Consider the following 12,203-nt stretch of genomic DNA (forward strand, 5'->3'; position numbering starts at 1 on the left):
AAATAACTATGCCACATAAGTAAATAAGATAAGTTTAAAGTTTTGCATTAGAGCATCTCCAATGCAAGACTCAAGGAAAACTCTAAAAATCTTATGTGTCAAGTATGAAAAATGGATCTCTAAATGGTCTCTTTCTTATTTGGCCATTTAGAGACACTCTATTTCAAAAGCATCTCCAATGCAACACTCAAGAAAATTCTAAAAACCTATATTTTAGTTTAAAACTAATTGATTTGCTTATGTGGCACTTCTTAGAGTGTCCTCTTAAGGATCTCTAAAATGAATCTTAACACATCACTTTAGAGATTCATGTTGAGTTAAGCATTGGAGATGGATTTTAGAGAAAAACTCAAAAAGATCCTATGTGGCACTCTAAGATTTAGAGTTTGAGTGTTGCATTGGAGATGCTCTTAGAGACACAAAAAATTGAGGATCTCTATTTTTGCCACGTAAGAGCATCTCCAATGCAACACTCAAACTCTAAATCTTAGAGTGTCATGATGAGACATGAAAATGTCCCATCCGAATCTCTTAACTCGGGTTAGTTAGTCCAGTTCGAGCGGTTACTCTGATGATTTGTTTTATTTTCTTTCTCAGGTCTTATTTACGGAGTTCGATGCGAAAACATCGTGATAGACATACTTGAGGGGCATTTTGGTCATTTTAATGACAAGGGTATTCTGGTCAATATTAGTGCTCATGTGAAAAGTATAGTCCAAGACGAGCCCGTGGGTGAAAACAGAGGTCAAATCGGAGTCCCGTTGTGAAAACAAGGACAGGTCAAAGTCAGGTTCAAAATCCGTTGACTTTGTGACACTTGGCGCACATCCAAGATGGGAAGTTAAAATATTGGTACACTGTTGGGCATATCGAGAGTCATCCGGGAATTTTAGACCAATTATAAATATGGCGTTACCTGAAGCAATTTATTAAAATAGCCCTTAAGATCGGACGGTGTTCAAAGACTTTAGGACGAGATCGACCAATCAACGTGAAAACACACGGTACCAAAGTTGCTTCTACTACACAGAATTTCTCTTTCATGCCAGCTAATTAAATCACGGGAGGAATAGTACCATTGACCAATTCAAATTAGCACTAGTGACAGCCATGAATTGGTATTACTCCCCACTTTTTGATTGAGTATATTTTCTAAGGGAAATTTTAAAAGGCCCCCCGTTTTTGTTAAAAGGCCTCCCTGCTAAAAGCGCCCCTCATTATAACCCATTTGGTTATAGGGCCCCCTCTACAAAAGAGCACCTCCTTCATCAATATTTGACCTAACGGCAAAGTTAACGCCGTTAGGTCAAACTTAACCCAAGACCGGTGATGTTGACCACGCCATATCATCACCTTCTCCGGCAAGGTCGCCGGCCGGCCAAACTTCCGGCCGGCGACCTTCAAATTTTTTTTTTTTTTTTATTCTCTCTCTCTCTAAAAACAAAAATTTTTTTTTTTTTTTTTTAAACTCTCTCTCTCTACAGATCTAGAGAGAGAGCAGATCCAAAGGGTCTGCGAAACAGACCCTTTGAAGGTCTATTCGCAGACCCCATTAGAGGTCTGCGAACAGACCTTCAAAGGGTCTGTTTCGCAGACCCTTTGGATCTGCGAACAGACCTTTTGAAGGTCTGTTCGCAGACCTCTAATGGGGTCTGCGAACAGACCTTCAAAGGGTCTATTTCGCAGACCCTTTGGGTCTGCTCTCTCTCTCTCTCTAGATCTGTAGAGAGAGAGAGAGAGTTTAAAAAAAAAGAAAATTTTTTTTTGTTTTTAGAGAGAGAGAGAAGAGAGAGAATAACAAAAAAAAAATTTTTTGAAGGTCGCCGGCCGGAAGTTTGGCCGGCCGGCGACTCTGCCGGAGAAGATGATGATGTGGCGTTGTCAAATGATGTGGGTGAAATACACCTTTAAAGGGGGTTTTTTTCACCCATTCAAAGAGGGGGGCCCTTTAACCAAGCTAAGTCAAAGGTTTTTTACTAAGTCAACGAAACCATGGGGAGGCCTTTTAACAAAAACGGGGAGGCCTTTTAAAATCTCCCATTTTTCTAATATCCTCTTTATCTCTTTCCCAATTTTTTAGCTATATTTCCTTAAGGGTCCGTTTGATACGTGTGAAAACAGGTTCCACTGTTTGGTTAGACTTAAAAGGTGAGAAAATCGAATTTCGTAAGAAAAAAGAGTTAGAAAATCGAATTTCGTAAGAAAAAAGAGTTAGAAAATCGTCTAAAAAATTTTCACACAAAAAAGGTGGGAAAGTCGTTTTCCCACCTTTAATCTTTCTTGCGCTCTCTCTCCTCCCGTACATCTCCCTCTCTCTCCATGCGATCTTCTACTTTGAGCACTTAAAATTCGGAAAACCCTCTCTCGATCTCTCTATATCCTATCTCATTCATTTCAATCTCTTTCTCCTTCTCCCAATTTCTGAAAACCCTCTCAAACTTTCTTCTCAAAATCAATTCCTCCTTGATATGAGTCTTCAAACTTCTCAGACTATTTTTGTTGGTAATTATTTTAATCATAAAACTATTCAAGATTTTAATCAGATCTTCTCAATGTTGGGTTAATGAATCTTTCAATTTATTTTCTTGGTTTTGAATTTCTAAAAACTCTATTTGCTGTTTCTCAATTTTGAAGCTCGATTTTCATGTTGGATTGATGAAACTTATGAGTTATGGCTGGTGTTTTTCAAAAGGGATATTTAGTGTTTGGGTCAAGGATAAGTACCGGTTTTAGTGTTTAGGTCACAAGTTTGTCCGTTATAGGGTCTGGGTCACGGACTAACAGTTGACCCCTTGACTAATGACGATAGCTAACTACCGTCATTAGTCAACATGGTCAATGGTTAGTCCGTGACCCAGACCCTAAAGTCGATATTTATCCTTGACCCAAACACTAAACACGAGCTGATGTGAGCCATTCTAAGTCCCATTTGTTGCTGCCATGAAAACCGAGTTAGTCCCTTGAAATCCCAAACTCGAGGGTGCTTCCATGAACGTCTAAGCTGCTGCCACCTTCCATGAGTCGAGCTCAACTCCTTCTTCCCGTGTCGGCGTAAGCATTGACCGGTCGGCCAAGCTTTTGCCGGTCATCTCTCTCTCTCTTTCCCTCTTTTCAAGCTCTCTTAAACCCTAACTCTCAAGAACCCTGGAAAACCCCCAACTTCAGAAAACCCTAGCTTTTCCCCCCTTTTCATAATAAAAGGTGAAGATCTGTTCATTTACTCATCTAACAACTTTCGATACAATTGTCATGGATTCACATCTAAAAAACAAGGTAAAATCAGATCTAGAATCTTTTATTAAATTAAAACAATTTTATCATCGATTACGTCTTGTTTGGAAACAAAGCTATCTTCTTCGGTCTTCCATAAACTGGAAAATCATCATTCGTTTTCGCCATGGCTAAATTCCAGAACTACGATATCTACGATATAAATATATCAAATGTTACTGATGATTCTGACCTAAAAATGTTTCTTCTTCAAACAACAAAACGATTAGTTATTTTTATTAAAGATTTAGATCTATATTTGAATGAGAAATCAACATCTATAAGTTTATCAGGAATTTTGAATTTCATGGAAGAAATTTTCTCTACTTGGTTGAAGAAAGAATCATGGTGATTACTATGAACAACAAAGACCAAATTGATCCATCAATTTTAAGACCTGAAAGAATTGATGTTCAAATCCTTTTTGTGATTTTAATGCGTTCAAATTTATTTCCGTCTTTGGAACGGCTCACATCAACGCTATTTAGTGTTTGGGTCAAGGATAAGTACCGACTTTAGGGTCTGGGTCACGGACTAACCATTGACCCGTTGACTAATGACGCTAGTTAACTGCGTCATTAGTCAACGTGGTCAATGGTTAGTCCGTGACCCAAACCCTATAACGGACAAACTTGTGACCTAAACACTAAAACCAGTACTTATCCTTGACCCAAACGCTAAATATCCCTTTTCAAAAACATGTCAATAGGAAGCCAATTTGCAGAACTTCCTAGGAATTTCGAAGCTCGATTTTTAATGTTGGGTTAATCAAACTTCCAATTGATTTATTGTTGGTATCGCTTTTGAATTCATGCAATCAAACCCAAGAAAACTTAGATACTGACATACTGTTGAAGTCATTAATTGGTTTGAAACCCTAATGTGAAATTGGGTGATTCAACCCAAATCTGAAATTGGAAGTGATTTCTTAAAGATCAAAAATCAAATTGTGTGTGTTCATTGATGTGATGATACCACTTGCATAATCTAAACTTCTTCATCTCTCTCTTGAACAAAATCCCTGAAACTCATTGTCTCTCATCCATGGCTTGCAAGTTCTTAAAGAACATCGAAAAAAAGAAGAAAGGAAGTGTTTTTAGTTTTACTCACAAATCCAAGAGTACCCAAGAATGAAGAAGATGGTGAGGACCAAGAAATTTTAGGGGCACCACAGAAAAGCCTAACTAGAACTAGGTTTGAGTTTTATTTTAGAAGTAACTGGTTTGAATTTTAAAAGCGCCCCACGTTTTCTCATTACCAATCAAACACTAGAATTTGACTTTCATATAAGAAAGAAAGTCATTTTCTTTCCCATCAGAAAAAGTCGATTTTCTTACTCACACATTCTAACGTATCAAACGGACCCTAAGAACAGTAGAGAGAAGATATTGGAAATCTTTTTAGCTATATTCTTCTCTCTACAAACTTACAGAACCGTGGGAAAAAGCCGTCATATACAAAACATAAATGGAAATTGAGAGATCCACACGGCTGGAGATTAAGGTAAACAAAAAGGAAATGATTCGATTGAGAGGATTGCTACCCATATGGTAGATTCATTGAGGAAGGATTCGGCTGTTTACATAATCTAGAGAGAGAGAGTATGTGATGGGCAGTCAATCACAGAGAAGATATGGAAAGAATTCGAATTAAAGAGAAAGCTGGAAAACCGAGAGAATGGTAATGAGAAGTTATGGAATCATAGAGAAGCAAGGAAAGTGTGAGCTGTTCTTTGATTTTACTAGGATAGAAACAGAGGAGATATTTTGAGGATTGAAATTAATGGAAAGAAGACAGAGAAGAGATTAAGATAAGATATTATCTAGAGAGAGGACAGTGGCTGTTTTCTTTTCTATATAGTTATCACAGAGAGAGAGCTAGAGGATCATCTCATCTTTGGGGGTCAAAATGCTCAACTAAATTAGAAAAATCAGAGAAAGAAAGAGAAGGAAAACAGAGAGTTATTACCATCATCATCATCTTCATCCCCTTCTTCTGTTTTTATTTTAGCGAGAGAAAGAAAACAGAATAGAGATTGAGAGAAAATAGACTGAAATTAAGAGAGATATATCTGAATCACCATGATCTTCTACTGCTTTCTTTATTTTTGTGAGAGAAATAATAGAAACAGAGAGTGAGAGAAAGTGAGACAGAAACAGAGAGTGAAAGTGATTTGTAGAGAAAGATGATTGTTTTATAATTATTCATTTAATATAATTATTCATCTTCAATTATTCAATTTTCTTCTTTGTGAGAGAGACAGGGAGTTGAGTAGTGTGAATATTCAAAGTTTTGAATCTCTAGATTGAAATAAACAGTAGAGAGAGATATTCTGTTGGAGAAGAAGACCACGTTTGGCTGTCGGAGGAAAATCAGTGAGAAAGTCTTATTCTTCCTCCATTTTACTCTCTTATTCGTTTTACTCGCTTAATCTTGTTTCATGAATAGCTAATCTCTCAAGATAGGGTTGATGATGAAACCATATTCGAGCTTTTAAAAACATAAGTTATTTGATTAATTCCTTGAATGTGATTTAATGTTTTAATTGTTTTAATTTGTCAAGTCAATTATCTTTTCACTATCTATGCTTTTAGGTTTGATGTATCGTGCTTAGGTTAAATCCTTTGACGGTGCATACTTATTGATTGATAGATAGTAGTTTAGAAATTCATTTTTTAAAATAAGACAATTACAATTTCATGAGTTAAAAAAAACCGATCTTATCGAAAACATATTCCGGAGTTAGGATAGTTCATTATCCGAAATTCTGAGTTATAAAAAGGAGAATTAATCATTTTAAATATTTGTTCTAAAATAGTGATTTTATTGTGTGGATTCTAAAATCTTAGATCATATCCCCATTTGAGTTCATTTTCATTTTCGTAATTTTATTTTAATGTTTTATTCATTTTATTTTATCACCAAAACCACTTTTAAAAACCAAAAACCGTGTTATTTCCAAGTCTTAGAATTGGTTTCACTTAATCTCTGAGGAACGAACCGGTCTTACCGGAACTATTACTTGACGCCCGTATACTTGCGGGTGGTGACCTATTTAGGAAACTTTCTAGGCCCATCATGTCACATAAGATTTCTTAGAGTTTTTCTTTAAAATCCATCTCCAATGCAAAACTCAACATGAATCTCTAAAGTGATGTGTCAAGATTTATTTAGGAGATCCTTAAGAGGACACTCTAAGTTTAGAGTGTCCTCTTAAGGATCTCTAAGTTTAGAGTGTCATCTTGAGGATCTCTAAGTGCCACATAAGCAAATCAATTAGTTTTAAATCAAAATATAGGTTTTTATAGTTTCTCTTGAGTGTTGCATTGGAGAAGGCTTTGCAATAGAGTGTCTCTAAATGGCCAAATATGAAAGAGACAATTTAGAGATCCATTTTTCACACTTGACACATAGGAGTTTTAGAGTTTTTCTTGAGTCTTGCATTGGAGATGCTCTAAGAGTGAGAACCTCAATTGAAACTTGACACATAGGATGAATAGAGATTTTTTGAGTTTCGCATTGGAGATGCTCTTAGTTTGAGTCTAGAGAGAAACTATATAGAAAGTGAAACGGAGACTTAAAAATTGAAAGTTCTCTCGTTCTCTCTCTTGTGTCTATCTTTAAAATTATCGTGGAGTCAAATTCGAGTGGGTGTAAATATTCAGGTGAGATGGTTTTAGAATGGTGAAGGTTTAAATGTGGATGATCTCAAAAAATGAAGAAGCTCGTTGTATATTTAATTCATGTTTACTTGTAGATTTGCATTTTGGAACATTTTGATCTCTGGGTATGCAAAATTAGATTTATTAGAAAATGACGGTCAATTATTCGAAGAAACGCCCGTTAGAGACAAGTAAAGCTTTCTTTATCTTCCATTGGAGATGGACAAAAGAAGTAGAGAGAGAAAGAGAAGTATTTGGGTTAGTTGAATGCAAGTAAACTTGAGTGGTCTTAAAAGTTTATTTTAGTCAAAGCCATAATTACTTCTCTTCCAGAACTAGAGTATTCGTTACAAAGACATTATGATGTGGATAAAAGCAGTTAGGGAAACAAGTCGCAAAGGTGATACCCGATTTCCTAGAGTTCGTAGCAAGATTATGTGCTTTGCTATTGAACTTCCCATTTACATACACAAAATATATAGAAATAAAAGATGAAACTTGGTCCTTGACTTTCCGGAGCACCTGCTTGGCTGTCCAATGTATGGAGTTTTGGTTGCCATTTAAAAAGTTGCAAAAGTTTAGGTAGTCTCCTTCCAAAAGTAGATGCTCAATGCCATGATTTTTTGCCCACAAAATACTATATTATGCAGCCTGTCCTTCACCTTCATCTATTGATCTTGCTTCGATGATGTGTGATTCTTTTGCGATGGTGGTTCCTGTGCAATCAGTGACAATCAAGGCAATAGAGTTATAACAGAGTTATTATCAAAAGAAGCATCATAGTTAATCTTGAGGGTGCCTTGTGGTGGAGGTGTCCAATTACGTGAAGTGAAATTAAAACAAAAAACAAGAGCGTAAAATAAATATAAACCCTAATTCAACCGAGTTTTGGATCAGAGATGAACAAGACGAACAAATTAAAACAAAAAACAATGAAAACCCTAAAACTTTGATTCAACCGACCTTTGCTTCAATGGAGTTGTGGTTTAATCAAGCTGAACAAACTTTAAAAGATTTCGAGATAGAAGAAGATAGGTAATCTGTTTTTTCGTTGTCGATTGTAGTTCTTCAATCTGCATCTCTCTCTGTGCTCTGCGTTTTCTCTCTACTCTTACTGTTTATCGAAACGCAATGGGATTTGCGGAAGAAAAGAAGCCGAAATTCTAAAGGCACCCCTCAAATGCCTAACATTACATAACCTTCTAAAGGCACTCTCCCGATTTTCTAACTTCCCTATCAAACACCTAAACTTTGATTTCACATATGAACAACTTAATTTTCTTACCCGTAAGAAAATTTTGGTTTTCTCATCCAAGTACTTTCTCACGTCTTTCAACAAAAAAAAAGTACTTTCTCACGTATCAAACGGACCCTAGGTGACTTTAACTTTGCACTCTCTAGCGTGAAACATTGGTTCCACCCTTTGTTGTATATATAGAAAAAAATGGTTATATCTTAGGAAGTTCTAAAAAAAAAAATCATGAACCAAATTCTTTTGGAATCTATTATGAAGCTAATTTTTTTTCTTTTATATCTACCTATTTATTTCCAAGCTTTTTCTTTTGGGATTACACCATTTATGTGTTCATAAGTAAGAAAACACTACACCATTTGAATGACTTATAGGCTCTCCTTTTTTTTAAGAGAATGACTTGAAGGCTCTCACTCTTCTAATGAAAATGTTTGTTCCATAAAGAATGAAAGAGGACACATCATACACAGAGTGGGTAAGAAGACTTATCCACTGTATCACCATCAAAGATGTAGGGTAAAGATTACGCAAAAGTAAGGTTGAAAGTAGGGAACCATCAAACTAAAATCTTAGGAGAAGATTGCTTAGAAACAAAAAGAAGTCATAATAATCAATTCATTTCATCTTTAATAAAGTTAAATAAAGAATTATTTCCCGGTTAGCCACCTAAGAGCTTCACCGCTTCACGCATGGTCAAAGTTCGTATAAATCCCAAGACGATTAGCTTTTTGTGTTTTCTGATACATTAACTAAAAAATCAAATTTAAATTTTCTTATTTGCTCTTTTGTCTTTTTTTTTGTGTTTATGTTTTACGCTCTTGAACCATCTTGGAAGAATAAAACTTCTTTTTTTCATTTAAAAGAATAAGAATGAAAAGCGAGACCAATGTCTTGGGTAGAGTTTCTCAATTCTCATTTCTATCAACCAAATTAGGTGAATCATGAGCTAGAATTGCCAGCAGAATTTAGTATTGACATACACTATTGAACCATTTTCTGCTTGTAGGTAGCGGAAAGGTCTCTGTTCTTGTGGAACAATGGTCACATCAAGAAATTGATCAAACAAAATCTGGAAGTTGCATCACCATCTTCTTCATGTCGCCAAAGAGAAATGCTCGAAACCGTTTGAGTTGAGCAATTTGAAGTTTGACATAAAACGTCTACAAAATTTTATTCAATGTCAATCCTGACCTATTTCAAGAGTGGTTTCAGAAATTTCAAGAAAGTGAAGCAAATGAGAATGAAAATAAAATAAAGCGACAAGCCATTTGAACCACTTAAACCACAAGACAAAAAACTAATCCATTCTTGCTACTCACAAGTAGTCCCAGAAACATCTTCGGACTAGACTAGAGGGAGAAGTGCATATTTTAGTTGTCTAAAGAGTAAGAAATTTTCACGAACCGACAAAGAACAGAAGAAAAAAAAAATCAATTGTTTTGGTTGAGGACCAAGACATTTAGGATGTTTTTTTGGTTGGCGAGGATCGAGAACATATCTACTTTTTTTTTTTAATATTTCTTGAGGAAAGAAAGAGAAAAAGTTTTAGCAGACGAAGAACTTCTAAATTTTAATTTGAAAAAGAAAATCTTGAAGATCACCGTTAATAGAGGTCATTATAGAAAGAGAAAATGAAAAGGAGATTGAATATGAAAAATTAGATGCCATAAATATAAAGTACTGAAACATAAATAAAAATAAAAAAAGACAAAAGAATATCAGAAAAATTTAAATTTGACTATCTGGTCAATGCATCAAAAAACACAATATAAAATTATCTCACTATGACTTAAAGGGTCATGCCAAAAACTAGTGTCAGTTTAGGGGCCAATAAAAAAAATATTTCAAACAAATTATAATGCCACAGTATTTCAGTAAGGTCATAAAGTTATTTCATCTCATGCTGTTTTCATTATCTATTCAAAGATAATAGTAACCTAGCCTATCTAATAAAGGTAAGGGTAAACAATTTCTAGCTAGTGAGAGAGAGAGAGAGAAGACAAGAAGTTTCTAACTCTCACAAATGTTACATTAGTGTCCATCTTTTTGATGAAGGTGGGGAAAGTAATGTAAGATCAAAGCTACTAGTGAATATAGAATCATCTTCATAACTAGGTAGGCTTTTATTACAAAGGTGTTAGTTTTTCACTTCATTTATTGGGAAGGGTTCTTTGTCTTTAAATCTCAATTTATCCTTGTTTGTTGGCCAACTAACTACTATTTGTCTTTTCATCAAAAAAAAAAAAAAACTACTATTGTCTTAAAACATATCAAAATTTCTTTAAGCTTAGTCATTTGAGTTCCCTCTCCATAAATAAAGAAGATGGTGTTATCTACAAACTATAGATGCATAATCTCCAAATCATTAGCATATATCTACTAATTGATCTTGTATCTCATTGTGTCAGAGCTATTTCAAAAGATTTATTGATACAATTTTCGCTATTAAAATTAATATAAACAGAAAGATGCATATAGAGTCGGCTTGTCGGACTCCCGTATTGTTTTTGGGAAATCCGTATGCTCTCTTTAGCCAAAATTGAGAGGCTCAGTCTATTGGAACATCTCTTTGCATACCTTATTGAACTCTTGGTATATAAATATCTCTAATATGTACTTATTTCTTGTTGTGTTTATTGAGTTGCTCTAGTTTTTCGAGCTTCTTAAGTCTATTGTAACTTTTTTGGTTTTGTAAGCATCTTGCCAATACATGTAACCCTTCTTTCAAAAAGTATTCATCCACATGCATATTCAATAGAAATTATTCATCTTACATGTGGTGAAGTGGTATCGAAGTTTCATTATACTGAAAGGTGTTCTATTTGCTCGTAGTTTGATTAAAATTTCTACTGTTTACTCTTTTTCCTATTCTTCTTCTTCTCTGTATTCATTTTCCCAATTCCAATTTAACTATCCACTCTTCTTTGTTCTTCTCACCCTTTCTAGGGTTTTGTCACTAAAGCACTGTGCATGATCGATAGTTCATCTCCCTTCCCCTCTATCTCTCTTGCTTAATCAAACCAGACGATCACGTATTTCTTGATTTACGTTCTTGATAATACTGAAAGGTGTTCTATTTGCTCGTAATTCCCGGTTGATACCTGATAAAGCAAATTTTGGATTTCGTTTCCCTTGTGACGGGCCCGGAAGGAGGGGGGACATGTCAAGTATTCACCTAGGATCATGTCTTCTTAGGTCTACTCTAAATGTAGAATGAAATTTCGGTGGTAATATTGCATTTCAGTTGGAAAATGCAGTCGGATGTTTGGGGTAGTATAAATGATCAAGGAGTGGTAACTCATATCACGGGAGGAAACTTTGAGCAGAATTCCGTTACTATTAATGGTTGGCTCCGCGACTTTTTGTGGGCACAAGCATCCCAGGTAATTCAGTCGTATTGTTCTTCATTATCTGCATATGGCCTTTTTTTTCCTAGGTGCCCATTTTGTCTTGGCTTTCAGTTTAATGTTTCTATTCAGCGAGCGTGGTTGTTGGCAAGAACTTATTGAATCAATCATTTGGGCTCATAACAAATGAAAAGCTGATCATGCTACTCAGCCTAGAGCCTTGAGCATTTTACAATGACGTGTTGTAGGAGTAACTCATTACCTTCTGGGTGGAATTTCAACAACATGGGCGTTCTTCTTAGCAAGAATTATTGCAGTAGGATAATGGCTAGGAGGATTTGAAAAGTATTACGACATTAAGATTTCCAAGGTTTAGCCAAGACTTAGCTCGAGACCCCACTACTCGTTGTATTTGGTTTGGTATTGCTACCGCACATGACTTTGAGAGTCATGATGATATTACTGAGGAACGTCTTTATCAGAATATTTTTGCTTCTCACTTCGGGTAGTTAGCAATAATTTCTGTGGACTTCCGGAAATCTATTTCATGTAGCTTGGCAAGGAAATTTTGAGTCATGGGTACATGACCCTTTACATGTAAGCCCTATTGCTCATGCAATTTGGGATCCTCATTTTGGTCAACCGGCTGTGGAAGCATTTACTCGAGGGGGC

General features: G+C 35.5%; 2 long non-coding RNA genes across 2 annotated transcripts; one reads left to right on the top strand and one right to left on the bottom strand.

The window, feature by feature from the left end:
- Positions 1–2,041: 2,041 nt before the first annotated feature.
- Positions 2,042–5,509, top strand: LOC147543127 (uncharacterized). The gene is made up of 2 exons (XR_015223060.1): positions 2,042–2,096; positions 4,641–5,509. It is a non-coding gene; the product is annotated as an uncharacterized LOC147543127 (long non-coding RNA).
- A 1,704-nt stretch (positions 5,510–7,213) lies between these two features.
- On the bottom strand, positions 7,214–8,055 carry LOC147543128 (uncharacterized). The gene is made up of 2 exons (XR_015224100.1): positions 7,896–8,055; positions 7,214–7,648 (listed from the first exon to the last, which is right to left on the bottom strand). It is a non-coding gene; the product is annotated as an uncharacterized LOC147543128 (long non-coding RNA).
- Positions 8,056–12,203: the final 4,148 nt, after the last annotated feature.

This window comes from Eschscholzia californica, unplaced genomic scaffold, assembly GCF_041429995.1.
Source record: "Eschscholzia californica isolate CP2 unplaced genomic scaffold, dmEscCali1.0.p SCAF_4, whole genome shotgun sequence".
In the NCBI taxonomy this organism is placed as follows: domain Eukaryota; kingdom Viridiplantae; phylum Streptophyta; class Magnoliopsida; order Ranunculales; family Papaveraceae; genus Eschscholzia; species Eschscholzia californica.